General features: G+C 37.5%; 1 pseudogene; it reads right to left on the bottom strand.

The window, feature by feature from the left end:
• Positions 1-749: 749 nt before the first annotated feature.
• Positions 750-1,791, bottom strand: LOC102872524 (annotated as a pseudogene).
• Positions 1,792-5,855: the final 4,064 nt, after the last annotated feature.

Here is a 5,855-nt window from a genome sequence, read left to right as displayed (position 1 = left end):
TGACAACTTAGTCTTCATCTATTTTGATGTTGCTTATTGTTCCAGTGTTTTTTTTTCTCTTCACGTTGATAATGTAATCAGTGTTGCAGGTATTGATCTTCTTGCTAAGTGCTTCATTATAGTCTTCACTTTCTGCAAACAAAGTTTATCATCTGCATATCACAGGTTGTTGATTTGTCTTCTCCACTCCTGATGTCACATTCTTTTTCATGTTCTCTTAACTTTTCAGCATACAGATTAAATAAAGGTGAAGAAAAGATACAAGCCTAACACACGCATTTCCTGATTTTAAACCATACGATATTTTCCTGTTCTGTTTGGACAACTGTTTCTTGGTCTAGATATTAGCTTTGCTATGAACACTGTGAAGTGTTCAAATATCTCCATTCTTCTCAATGTTACACATAATTTGTTATGATCCACACAGTTAAATGCCTTTGCATAATAAACAAAACATCTTTCTAGTATTCTCTCCTTTCAGCAAGATCCATTTGATATCAGCAATGATACCACAACTTTTTCACAATAAAACTTAAATTTCTGGAAATTCTTTGTTTATACACTGTTCCTGGTGGTTTTTTTTTTTAAAAAAGATAATTTATGTTGAAGAACCTGAAATTGCAAGGAAAGAGCTTAAAATTAGGAGCTAGGAAATAAATCGTTTTCAGCCAAATATCATTTGGCATTCTGTTAGGGGATTTTTGTGTGTGAGAAAAATTTGTTCTTAGAATTAGCCAGCTGGACTCAGTTTAGACGATCCCAGTTTTCTGGGCAATATCCAAAGCATCATAGTCAGGAACAGGTTGAACATATATGCCGCCTTCTCTCCATCAGGCCTAATCAAGATGTTGACCTTGATCACGTCACAGTCATAGACCTTCTTTACAGCTTGTTCGATGTGGTGCTTGCTGACCTTGACATCCACAATGAACACCAGTGTGTAGTTATTTTGTATCTTCTTCATGGCTGACTCAGTGGTCAGGATAAACTTGATGATGGCATAACGGTCAAGATTGTTTCTCCTGCTGGCACTTTTCTGGGGGCTTAGATATTTGAGCTGCCTTCGGAGTCTCAGCATCTTGGGCCACTGGAAGATAGGTAATGTGTGGATCTTTTCTTTCTTTTGACTGTGGATACCCATCAGGACTGCCTTCTTGACCTTTAACTTAGCCTTTGCTTTGGCTTCAGTTTTGGGAAGTGCAGGATCTTCCTTCTTTGTTTCAGCACCGTTTTTGTAGATAGGCAGGCATTCACTTAACTCTTGACAACCTCATATATGTCAAAGTAGAAATAGTCTCTATAAAGGTTTTCAGTGATCAATATTTTGTAAATCTGATGTAACTCAAAGAAAATTCCTACTTTGAACTTTTCTCTTTGCTGAGAGCATTAATTTTCTTAACGCCACCTAGGCACTCTATTATTGAATAGTGATAGTGTATTAAAAGTGCCAATACAAGACATTTTTATTACAACTTTTTATATAATTTTTAGTTTGTAAATTAGAAGTAATATATAAGTATTTATTTTTATTCCTCTTTCATGATTCTAGATAGATAGTACTATATCCCATGGATAGATTATAAAATTGAGACCTTAATTGAAAATTTTTGCCATGTCTTTGGGCGGTGAAGTGATTATTTTTTCCTGTTCTATGAACAGATGTTATAAATGTCATTCACCTGAATGAGATTTTTCACTTCCTAAAGGTTTCGAACCCAGATGTGTTATATGTTCGCTTAATGCGTAAATGCACGTATATATGATTAATGAGAACTGTATGTGATTACTCATTGTTACATGAATCTGAGTGCATTTGTAAGCATTCCGTGGCTAGTGAGAAGCAGTATAAAAATGACATCCATCTGTTAGAAAAATGGAGTGAACATAAATGAAAAATGTGCAAATAGGCAAGGTAATAACAGCTTTCCAAGTCTCCTAAATAAGACTATACTAGTGTAAGTCAGTTCTCACAGACTGTTAAACAGCAAAGATACCATTTTGTTGTGGTCAAAGTACTAAAAGAACTAATGTTCTTCTGACCCAAACTGTGGTATTTTCAATTTGGTTTTGTGCATATGAAAGCTGGACAATGAAAAAGGAAGATTGGAGAAGAATTATGAGTATGGGTTTGAACAATATTGAATATATCGTGGACTGCCATTGGAACCAACAAGTCTGGCTTGGAAGAATTCCAAACACCATGATCCTTAGAAGTAATGATGATGATGTTTTTGTGTCCCTTACTTTGGATTAAGGAGGACCATTACTAGGAGAAAGACATCATACTTGACAAAAATAGATGGTCACCAACAAAAAGAAACCTTCAGTGAGGAAAGTGACCTTTTTTGACATTTACACACATCTTACTAGTTACCTTTCTATTTTTACAATAATGGTCTTATGCAGTGTTTGTCCTTGTGAGACAGATTTAGTTCACTCAGCTTAATGCTCTCTAGACTCTCTCATGTTACATAGTACTGAATAGTCCTCCATTGTATGAATGTACCACAATTTCTCAACCTTTGTTGAAGGGTATATGTGCTGTTTCTATTTTATTGCCATTGTGAATAGTGCTGCTGTGAACACAGGTATACCTATCTCTGTTCTTATCTCAGTTCTTGATTTCCTTGGTATATATTCCAGCAGAAGAATAGCTGGATGAGATGGGGTCTCTATGTTTATCTTTTTTTTCCTCCTCACGTCAGATGGTGATGTGCCAATATTGTAACTTAAGTTTAAGGGAGGCACATATCATACAAAAACATGAATATCCCATCATTATACTTATGAATCAAAAAAGGATCTATCTTTTTTGAGGAAATGCCAAAATGCCTTCCAAAGCGGTTGCACCATTTTACAGTTCCACCAGCAGTGTATAAGAGTTCCAATCTTGTGCTCACTTCGGCAGCACATATACTAAAATTGGAACGATACAGAGGAGATTAGCATGGCTCCTGCGTAAGGAAGACACGCAAATTCGTGAAGCGTTCCATATTTTGTGATGGCCACTGTCAAGAAAGGAAAATCAGAGCTCAGAAAGAAGGTACATCCAGCAGTGGTGATACGACAACAAAAATCATACCGGAGAAAAGGTGGCGTGTTTCTTTATTTTGAAGATAATGCACGTGTCATAGTAAACGATAAAGGTGAGATGAAAGGTTCTGCCATCGCTGGGCCAGTTGCAAAGGAGTATGAAGACTTGTGGCCCAGGATTGCATCCAATGCTGGCAGCATTGCATGAATCTCTAATGTATTTGTTAAACAAAAAAGTTCACCCAATTGAAAATTATTTGCTACTAGTTAAAAAAAAAAAAAAAGAGTTCCAATCTCTCTACATCCTCTCCAATATTTATTGTTTACTGTCCACTTAAACTTTACTACTGCATGCGGGTGAGATGATATCTCATTGTTTTTATTTGCATCTCTTACTGCCAGTGATTTTGAACATTTCTTAATGTGTCTTTTGGTCATGTGAATGGTTTCCTTTGTGAAGAATCTTTTCATGTCTTTTGCTCATTTTGTGATTGAGTCATCAGTCCTTTTCTTGGGGGGTCCTGTTTGTTGTTGTTAGGTGCCATCAAGTCAAGTATGATTCATAGAGATCCTATGAACAAAAGATCCAACCCTTGTTCCATCCTTTGCCATCTTCACACTTCCTAACATACAGGATCCCATTATGACAGTCACCACATCAGTCCATCTGATAAAGGGTCTTCCTCTCCTTCATTGACCCTCCACTCTTAATGTTTATCCTCATTTCGTAAGCTCTACTACTACATTGCTATCACTGCCCTCATTGCTCTAGTGTTCCTAGAGTTTCCAAAGGGCTATAACTTAAGAAGTAATCACACTTCTGAGCCTATTTTAATCTGGGAGCTCTACCAAACACTTTCTGCTGTGGGTAACCCTTATGGCATTTGGACACCAGTGGCACACCTTTCAGCATCTCAACAACCCCAAGTTATCTCAGTACAGCACACTGACAGATAAGTGCTGTATCACTTAGAACAATGTTCTCCCCAAACACAACTAACACCAGCCCAAGAGGCTGCAGCCCTCAGGCCCAAGCAACTAATAAATACAAATGCCTGCCCACCAGAACTAATTGATTTAAACGAGAGTCTTCCAAATGACCAATTAGCTTACACTTGATTGTTAACTAAATAAAAAATGAACAATTTACAACCAACTTTCAATTAAATCAAAAGAACCTACACTTCAGAATCCGACTACTTCACATAGGTGGCCTCATAGTATTCTGTAAATTTTCATTATGAGACTCTTTCTGAGATGTCATTGCTAAATGTTTTTCCTCAGTCTGTAGGATTTCTATCCATCCTACTGGGAAAAGTTTTTAATGCAAATTAGTTGTTGCTAGTTGTGCCAAGAAATCTGGAGGACAACCACCTGGCCAACTGACTGTAAGAGATCTATATTTGATCCCATTCCAAAGAAATGTGACCTGAGAAAATGTGGAAATTATTGAGCAATATCTTTTTCCTATTAATTAAATTATTTATATAACATTAAATATTATGTATTTATTACATATTATTCAGAAACAGGAGTGGTATCCACTTCTGTAAATAGCTTGCCTCCAGAAACCCTATGAACCTGGAGAAAGGATGAAAGTCATGCGTGCAAGTCTCGAGGACTTTCGTTGCGTGCAAGTCTCGAGGACTTTCGTTGATTAGGGCTGCTATGTGTCACCTACAACTCAACGCACTTAACAACACAGAGAGACCAGTTAGCCTAGTGGACCAAAAGCCAAATGTGGGTGACTCTAATCTGCGGCCCTAAGGCCTGTTTTTCATTGTTTTTGTTCAAACAGTCTTCTAGGTCATATAGCCCTGGCGTGTCCACTTGCTGTACAGAGGAAACTTGTGCTCACTGTGAAGCAGTGTGAAGTCTCGATGGCACTTAACAACAACAACATTATATACTTAATAATATATTTATTAATTTGATAAAATTACCAAACAGCAAGAAAGATTCTGCTGCTGATTATCCAAAAACAACTAGAGAAGCACATCAAAAGAGAACTGCCTGAAGTGCAGGCTGGGTTTAGAAGCGGCTATGGTACTGGGGATATTATAGGTAATGTTAGATGGTTCCTGGCTGAAAACAGGGAGTACTAGAGGAATATCTGTCTGTGTTTCATTGACTCTGCAAAGGCATTTAACTGTGTAGATCACAACAGACTGTGGCTGACTCTGAGAATGGGAATCCCAGAACACTTGATTGTCCCTATGTGAACCCTATCCTTGGACCAGGAGGCAGTCATCAGAACAGAGCAATGGAAACACTGCATGGTTCAAAATTGGGAAGGGTATGCGCCAGGGATGTATCCTATCTCCATACCTTTTCAAACTATATGTAAAACAGATTATCTGGGAGGCTAGGCTCTATGAGGAGAAATGTGACATCAGATTTGGAGGAAGACTCATACAATCTGCGTTACGCGGATAACACAACCCTGCTTGCTGAAAGTGAGGAGGACCTGAAGCGCTTGCTGCAGAAGGTCAAAGACTGCAGCCTTCAATATGAATGAAAGCTCAACATCAAGAAAAGAAAGATTGTAACCACTGGAACAATTGGCAGCATCATAATAGATGGTGAAGAAATTGAGATTTTTAACAGCTTTAGTTTGTTTGATTGGCTCTACAATTAACACTCTTGGTACCAGCAGCCAGGAAATTAAAAGATGAATTGCATTAGGAAAGTCTGCTGTCAGAACCTATCCAAAGTACTGAAGAGCATTGGTGTCAGTCTGAAGACTTTTTTTTTCTTTTCTATAATTATATTTTATTAATTTTCATAAACATTTACAGAGATTTTGGGTTTCCATTCATTCA

Source organism: Elephantulus edwardii, unplaced genomic scaffold (genome assembly GCF_000299155.1).
Source record: "Elephantulus edwardii isolate Elephantulus edwardi_28Jun2011 unplaced genomic scaffold, EleEdw1.0 scaffold00263, whole genome shotgun sequence".
Taxonomy (NCBI): Eukaryota; Metazoa; Chordata; class Mammalia; order Macroscelidea; family Macroscelididae; genus Elephantulus; species Elephantulus edwardii.
This window is presented reverse-complemented; position numbering and strand designations above follow the sequence as displayed.